This window comes from Bombus flavifrons, chromosome 14, assembly GCF_040668555.2.
Source record: "Bombus flavifrons isolate JBK064 chromosome 14, iyBomFlav1_principal, whole genome shotgun sequence".
In the NCBI taxonomy this organism is placed as follows: Eukaryota; Metazoa; Arthropoda; class Insecta; order Hymenoptera; family Apidae; genus Bombus; species Bombus flavifrons.
Window position 1 is genome coordinate 3,008,739 of NC_138455.1, and position 12,409 is coordinate 3,021,147.

General features: G+C 39.9%; 1 protein-coding gene across 2 annotated transcripts in view; it reads right to left on the reverse strand.

Moving 5' to 3' along the window:
• Window positions 1-12,409, reverse strand: part of LOC138186801 (uncharacterized) — a 102,442-nt gene that overhangs the window by 63,256 nt on the left and 26,777 nt on the right. Inside the window, exon 2 of one of the 2 annotated variants that reach the window (XM_069127017.1) lies at window positions 10,326-10,844. The exons of the other annotated variant lie outside the window; for it this stretch is intronic. The gene's annotated coding sequence lies outside the window, so the exon portion shown is untranslated. The remainder of the gene's footprint in view (window positions 1-10,325; window positions 10,845-12,409) is intronic. 2 annotated transcript variants of the gene reach the window in all.

Consider the following 12,409-nt stretch of genomic DNA (forward strand, 5'->3'; position numbering starts at 1 on the left):
TAATTAGCGCTCGTCCCCGGCGCGCATTCGCGCCACGTAAATACAACGCACGTGGGAGCTATACAACCCCTTTGCCGGTAATTTATTCGCACTTGCTACCTTCGCCTTATTATTGTATTAAGCCCGGTAGTCGTGGCTGGCGTACAGTTAATTACAGAAGCTGTTAACTTGAAGAAAATCGCGACGGTGAACACGCGTATCACAACTAGTCGCTATGCCACGGAAGATGCTTGATAGTCTTCGTCCACAAAGTTTCAAAGTCATCGCTTAAGATGTGGAAAGTTGATGGAACCGAAGCGGAGGGAAGATAAAAAAAAAAAGAAGAGAAGGAAAGGGCGGATGTTCTGCTAGATATTCCGTGTTTACAGGAGCTGCTTCTTAGATGGACTATGCATGAGTTGCATGTGTTTAAGTTCAGATAAATATTGCATGGAAAAAAGATCACGTTCTCCAAGGATTTTTTTCAGTTGTAAATATGCATCGACGGTCTTGGAAAAGCGGAACCTTCTTTTTGGTTCGAGTTGAGTTACATAGAGAGGAAAATTGCTGGTTTCTTGATTGGACACGTATCAACATTCATAAACGTCTTATTAGTATTCCGAATAAAAAGGATACATTTCAAATTTGAATAAGATTAAAATATATTGAAGATTAAGTATTTCTTCTTGAACTTCGAGTTATCTCTCTAACGAGAAAAGTTTAATCTTCCAAATTTTTTGGTAAATTGATGTTTATGATTGAGAAGAAGACTGAAAGAGATGTAACATATAGCAAAAATATTTTCAGTTCCTAACCGGATAACAGTGAAAGAATTAATTAACTATATTGTTAAGTAGTTGATACTACTTCTGCGAACGTTACATACTACATTCCCTTAATAAAAAAAACCACTCCAAATTACACGTACCTAGACAGCACGAATTCATCGTAGCAGTAATTTACTCTCAGAAGACCGCGCAAAAAAATTGCACGTTTGCGCAGCATTTCGGTGAAATGTGTCCTCTTTTCCGCGCGCAAAAAGGCCACTTTTCGTAGGACAAGCAAAAAGAGAATTTAATTCCGGCGATTTCGAGACTTGACCAAGGGTTTCGGGGTTGCGGAGGCTCGAAAATCAGGGTTGTTCGGCATTCTGGCAGTGATTTAAAATGACAACCGCTCCAGGCCAGCGCAGGGGTTATCCCAAGAGTGCAGTGTCTCACAGCCGACTGCCTCCGGCAGACGACGGTTCATGCGTCGCGATTAAAAAACTTCTGCCCCGGGCGCTGCAGAATCTCGCGAATTTATTAGTTCGGAACTAACCTCGGCCTCTTTGTCTCCTTCGATTTACTCTTCCGTTCTTGAGTAGTTAAAATTTCTATTGCGAAAATCCTATTTATCTTAAGACGACTGTATTTATTGAATAATTCTTGTCTGCTTTGATGAATTTGATTAAAATGGAAATTTAATAGGATTGGTATAGTGATTACTTTACATTTAATACGAGTAGTGTGATTCTCTCGGTAGAATTTTCTAATCGATTGAAACAATTTGCATCCTCAATAAAATGGTAATTATGTATGTTAGATCATCCTCTTTTGAAATACCATCATAGAAATGGTAATAGAAAAATAATAAACATATAATAAAAGAATTATTAACGAAGATATCACAATTCTTAGAAGAATTACAAGGCCTTGAAACCTTCGATCAATCAAATTGTCAAGCTGAACACGTTAAAATAATCGACTTTCATCGGTGCCGATAAAGAAAAATAACGTCGTTGGCCAAGAGAAACGGGTGTTTTTCGAGGAAATTACTTTGAGAACGAATAAACTAGCCCGATCAGAAACAAATTGAAACGGTCCACGAATTTCCCTGAGAATATTGGTTTAACGTCCACTCGAGGCAGTGCAAAGCCTCGCGAATTTATTAGCTCTGGGATTGCTGGGACCTGCGCGTTTCCTCTTCTACCGAGCCACCGTTCAACCACTAATGGATGTCCAGGTTGTATCTTGCCGCCACGATTCTTGAATGAGCTTGTAATGCAGCAGCGAGCCTTTGTCCCGCTCGCGTGGGAGGGCAATTTGTTTGGCAGAAATGGAACGTTCGCGAGGCTGCGTTTATTCGCCGGCTTTCTGCCGGGAAATTACATATATTCCAGATAAGCGACGGAGTGAATAATAAACGGGGAAAATGAGAAATTCGCTAACGTAATTATATTTGCTTTTGTACAAGGGAACCCACAAATTGCCTGCGCCATTCTCTTCTTCTTTGTACTAAAAAATTGATAACTTTAAAGCGGACGCAGAGAATCGAGTTGATGGTATACTTGTAGGATGTAAGATTTATCGTTGAGATATTCTCCCGTCTTTTTATTTACCTTTTTATATCTGCTCGGCTGTGTATATTTAAACATTTTGTCAAGAGGCGAAAAGTTTAAGCGCAAAATGAAATTGGATAAATCAACTTCTTATCCTTGTATCTATTTGTAATGAAGCTAGTAATACCTAGCATAAAACAAAACGAGGAAATCAACTAAACATTACTCGTACATTTCTTTCATCAAAGGTATGACTTGCAGTTAACTTACTCTTCATTTACTTACTCTTCATTATCTTCATTTCTCTTCGCCTCTTTTGGAGTACCCAATCTCGTTGATTTGCCTTACCCCCCCCCCCATAGACGAAATGTCCCATTGTAACGGAACAAAACGGTTGTTGTTTGTAACGGATACTAATTGCTAAAAACCACATTAACATCTTACATTTCATTTTTGGCACGACAACTCGCGTCTTAAATTAAAATATATTTCATCGTTTCCCCGTTTCCTTTTTACTTCTCCGTTAACCACCTTTCCTGGCAGAATTACATGTCGCTTCTCTCCCAGTGGAGCAAACATTTCATTAAAATAGAATAAAACAGCGAAACTGATTACTCCGCGAGCAATCGTTTAACCGATCCACCGTTCCGGAAGGGGTAGACGGACGCGGATGATCGATGATCCAGCACAAGCAAACTAAATCGAACTAAACTAGTAATGATTTTTCAGGGGCGTCGTTAGAGCTTCTCGTCGAGTTTCCGATAGGAGCGTCAAACTTTTATTAAAAAACAGAAAGGACCCGGGCCGTAAATCCATTTGGCTTGGCCCCGCTCCTCCTCGAGATCGTAACTTAATGACTGATGATCCTAACTGTTCCTGCCCATGGCTCGATCGCCCGGGCGATTTCCATCTTTTGCGCGAATTCATTTCCCTATTATTTCAGAACGTCAACCAGGAGATATATGAATTGTTTGATATCACCGGGATGCCTGTGCTAACAGCTCGACGCCCATTCGACGGATAAATTGTCCTAAATATCCAACGTAACCCCGGCGTTGGGTGGCAGGGTGTACGGATCGGGCGTCGTGGGCGTGTCGGTCGCGTGCCAAGCATCTATCATCCCTTTAAAGGGCCTCCAAGATGCCGAACAGACTGAAAGGCCGAGGCCGCTAAACGCTGTCAAAACGTTGACGAAGTCACGTGCCCGTGGATGAAGGAAAGGCTCCCAGGTTTGAATCGACTATTTCTTCCTTCGTCCCTCCTCGACGTTCCTCCCTTTTAAACGTTACGACAATTTTGCCTGATCGATCGACCTGGCGATGTTTTTTCAGGGATTGCGAAGAAAGAACGCGGCGATAAGGTGAAAAGATAATTCGTTTGATTTGCAATCACTTTGTAAATTTCTGGATGAATGATTATCGTGGAGATGTTATTTGAAAATTTGATTATTTTCTGTAATCTTTATGTACAGTGTACCGAGCAATAATTACACTTACAGTTAGCATTGCAAACGAAGAAACTATGCGAATAGTATAATTTTATAAAAATCCGGAGGAAATGAAGTTCGATAATTAAAGTTAATTGTTTTACGTTCAGAGCGTGAATTACGCGAGACCTAATGAATGCAAATGATGGAAATAGCAGTGCAACGGATTTGAGATAAATGGTAGCGCGAATTAAATGCAGAAGGCAAGATTAGAAGCGAGGTCAGAAGATATTGTGCAAGATGGAAAATGATTAATGGGATGTCTGCTGTATTAACTGGGTTAGTTTTATGCGAATATCTGTTAATCTACTTCAGATTGCTAATTACAGCATTATAAACCAAACCTACATTAATTAGAAACAGCATGATTCAAAGCTAAATGTCACTTCGACCAAAAGGGTGAATTTTCTGTATAATTTAAGGTACAGACGTTGTGCGACAATTTCGCAGAATCCGTAGAATTCTGCCCCCTAGTGTTCTACGATATTCTCCTTAACTTAGAAAATTATCATAAAGATTCGAAATTTGTACAAAACTTTCGTATTCTAATTATTCTACTAAAACTTCTATGAAATTCACCTGTATCGAATCCCTTCCTTCCGAAAACCTAACGAATCTTTAATATTTTACAGAAACGAGTATTTCATCAGCAGATAAAAAGTTCCATTCCATTAACAATTCTTTTGCAAAAAAAGAAAGTGAATATATCAGCAATCTTTTTTAGAATATTTAATCCCATGTAACATGACGTAACACAAAAGTTACGTCTAATATATATATACATGTTCCTATCACTGTATATACTATTACCTATAACTTACTAATATAGCATTATTACAATAATTATTAGTTGTCAAGTTGCAAGATACAAAATTAACGACAGTCTATCCCTTTCCTGCCTATCTTTATTTAAACAATATACCATAACAAAAATATTCAATCGTCTAATAAAAATCTTAAATCCACTTACTACAACAATTTTCACATACAAGACAAGTTAAAATATCGTTCAATCACATTTTATTCTCCCTGCGGCAGTCTAAACAATTTGTACGAGTAAACTTAGCTCCGAGAGGAAATTTAGCTTAGTTAGGATGAAGAGGTTTCCACGGCAATAATAACCAGGAGAGGTTCGACTTGGCGTTAACTCAGCCGAGGGTGGCCGACGGTGTTTGCGGTCGTAAGTAGGGGTGGGTTCTATGATTCTAGGGTGTACAAAGAGACCTGTAGAGGGGTGTACTGGCGGCAACAACGAAATGGAGGCTGCAGATACATCCACGCCACGGGATGATTTTAACTCTCTACCCCTGTCGAGAGAGCGCTAACTCGACGGGTTTCGCCCCTCCGACAAGAATTATATTTGGATTACAAGCATTATCGCCCCGGAATGAACTTGACTTTTATGGCAGCGGAATTGCCGAGGGTTTTCGCTTATTCATCCCTACGCCGCTCGTTCACGACTACCAGACATCCAGCAACCAAGAAATTAGGCCACCCCTGCAATCGCTTATCATCCTTACGATACTGATTTTTCGTTGTTTCTAATTACAATAGTTTTCAGCTAATGGCGAAGCTTAGTTAGAATCGGTGAGAACATTAGCGAGATTGGAAATTTGATTGCTGCTTGTCGGGTTGATGAAGAAGAATGTATGAAGATTTAGGTGTGAAAATTCACGGGATTTCTTATATACTAAATGCATCATCATTTTAAGAACACCCACACACAATGTTTTAACCGTCTACGCTACATATAGGAAAGAGAGAGGATGATACAAGGACGCGCCACAATATTTACTATCGTGTCTGTGATGAGGAGTATTTGAAATTGTAATCCTTGCAAATTCCTGATTAATCTTAGCAATTTCTGGTGGCACTAACGTGTTGTTAAATGCAAGTCAAACGTTAGTGTTCGATGATTCTCCACGTTGATGTCATGCACTTATCGACCCTCTACGTAAAGTTTACGAATTTGACATTTCTTTACCAAAAGACGCCCGTCTACTAATCAAATTTACTAGTACATTTGAGTGGACAGCAAAGTGTTAATCTTTAACTAAAAAATTATACAGTTGCCATTAAACTTTCTCCAATAAACCATGACTCTACGAATCCACTTGTACCTTTTCCAACCAATCCAAACACCTATCCCATGTCTATAGATCTTGGTCCATGAACCAAACCGTGCCTAAATGATCTATCGTAGGCACGGTAATTAATTCAATCCGGTGTCAACGCGAGGAGGCATCGAATCATAATTCAGCCTCCGAGGTCATTCGAATCGCAATATATTCGCGGACGTCGGTGTATAATGCCAAAGGCCACTCCTAAGAATGCATACTGCACCGGTGTCTACGCCACTGGCGGACGTCTGGCGGCGTGGCTGACAGCCAAATAAAGGACAAATAAATTAAGTTAATGTGTTCCAACGCTCGACCAGTGTGATCTCCCTCCAAGCGAAGAGTATTAACGCCTTCCCGGCCCTCTGGATCCTCGGTCTATTGTTCGATGGAATTTGTAATTTAGATTGATACGGCGAGCCGTTCCTTCGCTGCCCGCCTATAGTCGGCACGTTTGCCGCGGAAAACTTTCGAGAAATCATTTGTTTGCCCGTCAATGGTCCGGGAATTTACAGCTGGACGATGACGGGGTGGTAAGCCACTGGCCTTACGCCACTACTTCATCCTCAGCGATGGTGGAGCAGCTTGATGACAAGAAAATGTCCGATTCTTTCAAAATTAATGAAATTTCTTTCATTTCTGTCTTTTTGTCTTCTTATGAGTAGGTTTGAAATTGTTTCGGAATGTTTCAAGTCCGTATAGGATATGATTTGAAATAGAACAAATATGTATTACTAGTCAATAGATGTATTTTTTATGTTTCGTTTGTGATCAATTCTCTTTTTACTGTGTAAGTAGTTTAGAAATATTTTAGTAGGCAAAGGATGGGAAGATGATTCAAAATACAAAATTCTTGTGCCTTTCTATTTTTTGATTCATGGATTTAATCCTCTTGGAACGAACCTTTCTCTTTCATCCTCCACTACTTCATTTCATTTTTGTTTCGTTTTAGTTTTTTTATTTAAAAGATAATTTTCATTATACAAACATATATCTCGTTTACGTTGATTTTTACATTTCGTGGAAAGATCTGCTCTACATATTCCCTATGATGCTTCGAAAGCGCCATAGATCAACGTTGAGTGATATTCAGAGCGCAAGTTTGAATTATGACCGTAATTATTCGCGAATAAGCTCGCGGAGAATGTTCGCATGCTTGGAAATAGTAAGGTTTCCAGGATCTTTATGAAACCGAGAACGGACGTTCTCGAATTCGAAGTCTGTATTACGTTTAATTACACCACAGAGGTAAGTACTTCTTACGAAACTACAAATATTTATACGATCTCTAGTTTGCTTGGAAATCAACAAGCGAAATTGCAGTCAGAAGCAGGTAAAATTTGTAACTTTTTCTCATACGATTTCTAAAAACATCTTCAACCAGACATTGACTATTATAATTACCGAAGAAGGATATTTCAATGAAATTGCAAGAAAAATATCTCAATGTAATTGCAAGACCATAAACTAGAATATTTCACCTCGTTGTTATTATTACAGAGTCCTGTCTATTTAGGCGTGGGCTTCTTTTTAGTTAGAACTCGATTCCGTGCGAGTAACTTCTAACTGCGGATAAGTAATGATCCAATCAGCTTCAGAAATTATCTTCACTGCCAGCGCACGTGGAATAAAGTAAGACTTTTAGTGCTTGTTCTTGCTACCTGCTCGTTCCTTGTCACATTTACCACACAACGATTGCTGTACAGTGTACACCATCCTGCTGGTAAACAGGATAATATTCTTTCGACGGTGTCGTTGAAATATAATCGTGAACATCCCAGTTGATTTACATTCTCAATGGCGTATTAACGTCTTAAAACCTCTGGTCTGGTTAGAAAACCGTCACGCTCGCGTGTAACCACTTAAATGATTACGTTTTGCCATTATTTCAGAACAACGTCGTTACATCCTAGTACTTGCATCGCTTCCGCTAGGTTCTACTTTGCAGATTAGTTTCCATTTTACGGTTGTTTTATTCGACTGTGTGAAAAAAAAAAAAAAGGAAAAGGTAATATTTGTTCATGGTTCTCTTAATTTCAGGCTCCAAGTACCAATTAGATATTGTAGTTAACTTCGAAGTAATTTTTCCAGACCAGGATCGGAGATGTAAGGTGGTTTTAGGAATATAAAAACGCGAATGCCTATGAGTAATTATTACTTGCATCCATTATCACATGATAATTTCATGCTCTCACGAAATGAACTCTTTTGTTTCCATTTAAGATCTGCTATATGGTTATGTTAAGTTTTTTATAAGCATAGACCTTGTTGAATTTATTAGAATTAAATACAGTCTTTAAATACTTGCACGTCCAAAACTATTAAATCTTTTATGCTTTAGAGATGCTTCATTCTTTCTACAAAAATTTAACATCGAAAGTGTAAGGTTCTCTGTGAATTCAAAATTACGAATGTAATTATCTGTAATAGTGTCTGTGTATGAGAATTTTGTATCTTACTTTTCTATCTTATCCCTCCTTCCGCCCTCTCTAGCCGTATTTTCAGTAAACTTTTTCTTTTCCATTTAAGCTTCAGCGTTTTAGGATTATAGATACGGCTGACCACAGTAATCTCTGAGATTATTTATAAGGTACTATTCTTAACGAACGATTAGCGGAGTCGACACGAACGATCGAATAAAACAATTAATTTCCTCCTAGAGCGAGAAAGTCTTACGTGCGCACAAATTGACTGACAGTCGAGTTACCCGAAGGTGTAATTACACGGAATCCTCGCAATTAACCGCGGTATAACGAACGTGTTATTAACATCGACCGTGGAAAAAATTGTACGAGCATTATTTCGTTCCAAGGCCAACCCTAGCCTCCAAAGTTCATCTTAGTAATTCCGTTCGACATTCTATTAACTAATGATAAGCCGCCGGTTTATTAATTATGTCGATGCTCGAACTTGTTGAACCGTTTGCGAATTGTATATTTTCTATGAGTGTAAGTAAGTTCTATGTACCTGAATCATCGATTCGTATATCCTTAACGTTTACACTTACCTCGATGAAGTAGCTCATACACCACTCTGTTTAGAGTAAAAATTGAAAAACCTGATTTGCAAAGTTATTTAGCACTTCTACTACTGAAATACAAACCTATAATACATTACTACTACTAATACTACTGCTACTAGTAGTACTACGACTTTGACAGAATATAATTTTACCCTCATTTTAAAATTACAGATAATTTGTGCATTAAGTTGTAAATTTCAGAAAAATTCATACATTGTTACCATGGATTAACCAAAGTGTCCCAATACTTATGAACGGTAGTGTATTATTCACACTAAACGACTAACCGTCGCGCCGCGTCGATTCGTCGATGTCGATGGTATTAACTGCTTTACCATAAACCTATCATTTTCGAGTGTTTCGAGCGTTTTTCATGCCAGTCAAATTTCGAAGACGCGTCGATTAAACGATGCTGGCTGACGTGCGCCGTACAATGTATTAAGTTAATAAGCACCTCCATCAAAAAAGATTCTCCGCTTGGAAATTCGATGCTTTATGCCTTCTGTGTAGTTTTAGAAGTGTCTTAAACGGTATAGAAAAAAACGATGATTGGCGGATAGACAGCAATGACTGAATAATTAGTACGTGCTGGATGATAGAGTCGTAGCCTGTTGTACGGTGAATATCGAGCTTAAGGCATGCCCGCAAACACGCGAAATAAGTGGAACATCTATTTTTGCCGGGCTCGAGCAGTTGTTTTTTAAACATTCAAACCGGCTATACACGTTTCCCGCGCTACAAATTACCGCCGACTGCCCGCAGCAAATTAGAGTTTCTATAAATCATTCTTCTAATTATACTTCTATAAATTACGCTCATTAATTATTGTTGGTTTATTCCCGCGAGTGTGTTTTATAGTGGCGAAGACACTTTTTTTTTCTCGCTCAGCTGGCAGCTTTTCTCTCTCTCTCTCTCTCTCTCTATCTCTCTCTCTCCTCTCTCCTTCCCTCTCTCTCTCTTCTCCCGTTGCGAGCCAGTCTATTAATCAGCTATTTGATTCCAGCGACAGGTGAGCATTACTTATTTAATAGAAGCATTAGTGAATGGAATCCAGCGACTACGCACGAGAATGAACGACGATTAGAATTACCTACTTTTCGCTAATAACGCAAAAAGCAATCCAGGCTTCGGGCAACGAGTTTCAAGATTCATCGATAATAAACAGATCTATTGAAATATATAACTATTTGAAGTATTTTCTAATTCTATAAGCGATACGTAAGGTGCTCTTTTGTTATTTTTGCGATATCCACGATCCGTAAGAATCTTAATTAATTTTTTTTCAAGGAAAAGAAGAATAAAAAGATAAAGAAATATAGCGATTATTAAATTAACAACAGAAGCGCTTGTGGAGAAAGGAAACAAGAAAAAAACAAAAAGGAATTAACCAAAAACACTCACGTCATAAATTTCCTGTAGAACGTCGGCTTCGAACGAAGATCTGCGTGCAACCAAGCCTTCTAACACCTGCATCCCGACAAAAACGAAGCGGTGGATAGCTGTCCAAAGTGAAACCACGACGAGAAACACGCGTGGAACGTCGTGACACGTTTGAAGCGGCCTCGCGGGCCCCGGGACAAAGTGGACGTAAGGGAGAACGATGGTTTGCGGTTTCCTCGCGAAATTTATGATGATTAAACGGGCGGCCCAGGCCAGGGATGCGCGACGACTTCATTGGACCGGGCCGCGTCGCCTTCGTTCGCTCGTTGCGGCCTCCGCAGACAAATTGGATTACGATTTTACGCTTGCTCGCGATGACGTGAAAGACCGCAATGATTATTGAGACGGAACGCTGACGCCGTGGTTGATGAAACAGGCGTCCAGAGGAAACAGGTACAATCCATTTGTCGAGAAGAAGCTGAAGGAACGAGCAGCTTGTTGATCGGGCCCCTGTTCGGCGTAGAAATCCGCTTCGAGTTTCTGTAAAACGATGCGCAAAAGCGAGAGTGAGATCACGGTTTTGATGTATGAAGAGAAACCGCGAGAAATATTTTGCGACAGGAGCGTATAAAACGGAGGAACGGCGACGCTCGTGTTTAACAGGCTGAGATTTTTTAAATGAATATCTGATTTATACGGTTGACGGATACCCTGCTGAGCGATAACGCCATCCACATGGATGATCTTCTATTTATTTCGAGCAGTACCTTCTGATGAAGCTATTCATAAAGCGTTTGCGCCTGCCTGTTTGTATCTCTTAAATCTATTTAACGAAGACACAGCTGGATGGGCTAATTACAATGTAATGGTTGCACGGAAATGTGCAGTGTGTGCTGAGAGATTTGTGGAAGAGGAACACACGTACACACGGATACCAGATGACGGATGGATTTGTTTAATTGTGACGTTCGTTGTTATTTTCTTTGCTTTTTGGTTAAAGAGAAAATTTGCTAAATTTATTGTATCCATTTTCTTTAACGTCGAGTACGTGGACATTTCATTAAATTTTAAATGAAACGTCAGGGATAAATTGAAGAAGATACGGAGACGAATAGAGCGGACGATTTCTTTGGTCAATAACGATAGCTCTGGGAAACCGAAAATTAGTCGAGGAGAAGGGACAGAACTGAAAATGGTAAGAGGAACGCGGAAAGTCGAGAGGGTGGGTTCTAGTTAGCCACTACTATCAGTTACACTATTATCTCCAGTAGCTGCTATGGGGAAAAGCCCCGATTGTGTTTGTTGCGTTTACTTTATACCGGGTGTTTCACACAATCACCTTCCTATCCATGGAAAAAAGGATTGTACATGTTACACCAAACATTTTATCTCGTTATCTACTCATCTCTATAGATAATAATTCTGCATATCATTACGAATTCATCATCCCCAATTCCATCAACCTTAGCTTGAAAATCTCAAACTTTATTATATGAAAAAGAAAGCACGTCAGAAATCACTTGAAAATTTCACCAACTTCGAATCAGCCGCAGAGGCACAAACGAATTCCCAAAGAACCGGAAGGCAAATCACGAACTAACGTCTGGCGAATATATTTCCAGCAGCCACCCCTTCGAGGAAAGAGTGGAGCATAATCGAGCGAGGCCAGTTAACCGAATCGTTTCCCCAAAATTACCGACGACAGCCTTTGACGCGTCCACCCCTGTAGGATGCTTTTGAAATTACGAGGAGATTTCTTACGGGAGGCGAAAATCTCATTAGTAATTTGCACGGAAACTGGTCCGCGGTAATTAACGTATTTGCCGGGTTCTCGGTTCTCTCTCGCCGAGACAGATGCGGATATCTTTCGAACGCGATCAGTACACCCGTTATAGGCGTACCTATGCCCCGGGAAGGGATGAAGGTAATTAATTGCCATGGCAACGCGGAGCGGAGGCATTGAACGCCACCCCCGCGCGCTTTAACTGAAATATGGCGGCCCGTACGAATTCCTGCCGCTTGCTGCAACATGATTTTCCTAGGCAAACCGCGTCGGCATCGTTCCACAGTTCCACATACCCTGTGAAACGCAACCTTCTATGGAA